The following is a 1,725-nucleotide window of genomic DNA, read 5'->3' as shown; positions in this document are numbered from 1 at the left end:
TGGGGCTGAAGGTTGCAACAGGAGCACTGACACCTAGACTAGGACAAGATCTGTGCATGGAGGAGGGTTTTAAAGAGCCATTTAGTCTCTTTTTTGGGTATTTTTTTTAAGGGTATTTGTTAAGTGCTTACTACTTGTCATATACTCTCCTAAGCCCTGGACTGGATACAAGTTAATCAGGCCAGATAGAGTCCCTCTCATAAATGGGACTCTATATAGGAGGGAGAGTAGTTGAGGAAACTGAGGCTCAGAGAAAGTAAATGACTTGCTCAAGGTCACAGAACAGGCAAGTGGTAGTGCTGGGATTAGAATCCAGGTCTGCTGGCTCCCAGACAAATTTTCAAAAGAACCCCACACAGATGATATTTACAGAACTTTAGAAATTGTGTTTTTAAGTGTAGCCAAGATCAAGTGACTTTTAAGAAAATCTTTGTGATCTCAGAGGGCCAGACTAGCTGGTTCTCCAAAGCTGATTAAATGATTGACTTTTCATTTGTTAAACCCCAGGGCCTGTTAGTTTATCCCTTTAGACTGACCTGTATCTCTTGTATTATTGGATCAACATCAAAAGCTCTGACTGATAAATCCCCAAAGGCATTTACTAAATTTTGTGAAGTATTAAGCACTTACTTAGTGCTAAGAACTAGGGTAGATATAAGAAAATTCCACTTGGAGCTCATAATTTAAGAGAGAGGAAGAGGAAGGCTGCGGGAGGTTGAGTAACCTGCCCAAGGTCACATAGCAGGTCAGTGATTGAGCTGGGCGTTGAACAAGTGTTTCCTGACTTGCAACCACATGCTCTTTCCCCAAGGCCAATTCCGGATGCTCCCAATTCAATTGAATCAGTCTTCTCCAAACTCTGCCACCCTTTTGAATCAGCCAGTCAGACAATCATATTTACTGAGTGCTTGATGTGTGCAGAACACTGTGAAAGTCTTGTCTTGTCTTATGCCATCAAATCATCTCCGTCGCATAGTGACGCCCTCTCTCCCAGAATGCCCCACCTCCATCTGCAATTTTTCTGGTAGTGGATCCATAGAGTTCTCTTGGTAAAAATACAGAAGAGGTTTATCGTTAACTCCTCCCGCGCAGGAAATTTGGGACTCCGCCCTCGACTCTCTCCCATGCCTCTGCTGCCTAGCACAGGTGAGTTTTGACTTGTAACAAATTGCCTTCCACTCGCTAGCCACTGCCCAAACTAGGAATGGAATGGATATGCCTCTGCTTGACTCTCCCTCCCATAGTCAAGACTGGTAGAGTACTGGAAACTCTCCAGATTTGACCCTGAGAGGGGACTGTGAAAGTACAATATAACAATATAACAGACACATTCCCTTGCCCGTATGAATTTACAGTCTAGAATCCTGTTCCACACTTATTCCCTGCACTGCTTTTCTCCCTAGGAAAGTTCCATTTTACTCAGTGGAAATCCTATCACATTCAGTCAGAATCGGGCTGACACTGAAATCATTCTCAGGACCTAACGTCATAAACCTCTAAAGTTCTGGGAGAGAGAAACTCCTTTTATTCTCATCTACTGGCTTGGGGTGGCTCATCCCAAGCCCCAAACAAGCAAATTGCTGTTTAGAGGAAGATTTCATCTAGAGTAACCCAACCAGCTCAAATGAGCGTAAGCTTACCAGGAGTTTTCTGAAAATTTGAGCTTTTTCAAATAATTGATCGATCACTCATATCTGTTGAGCGCTTACTGTGTGCAGAGAACTG

At 43.3% G+C, this 1,725-nt stretch overlaps 1 non-coding gene across 1 annotated transcript; it reads right to left on the bottom strand.

Annotated features, from left to right (window-relative positions):
• Positions 1–1,156: 1,156 nt before the first annotated feature.
• Positions 1,157–1,294, bottom strand: LOC114806847. The gene has a single exon (XR_003754904.1). It is a non-coding gene; the product is annotated as a small nucleolar RNA SNORA7 (small nucleolar RNA).
• Between the last annotated feature and the right edge of the window lie 431 nt (positions 1,295–1,725).

Source organism: Ornithorhynchus anatinus, chromosome X1, assembly GCF_004115215.2.
Source record: "Ornithorhynchus anatinus isolate Pmale09 chromosome X1, mOrnAna1.pri.v4, whole genome shotgun sequence".
Taxonomy (NCBI): Eukaryota; Metazoa; Chordata; class Mammalia; order Monotremata; family Ornithorhynchidae; genus Ornithorhynchus; species Ornithorhynchus anatinus.
This window is presented reverse-complemented; position numbering and strand designations above follow the sequence as displayed.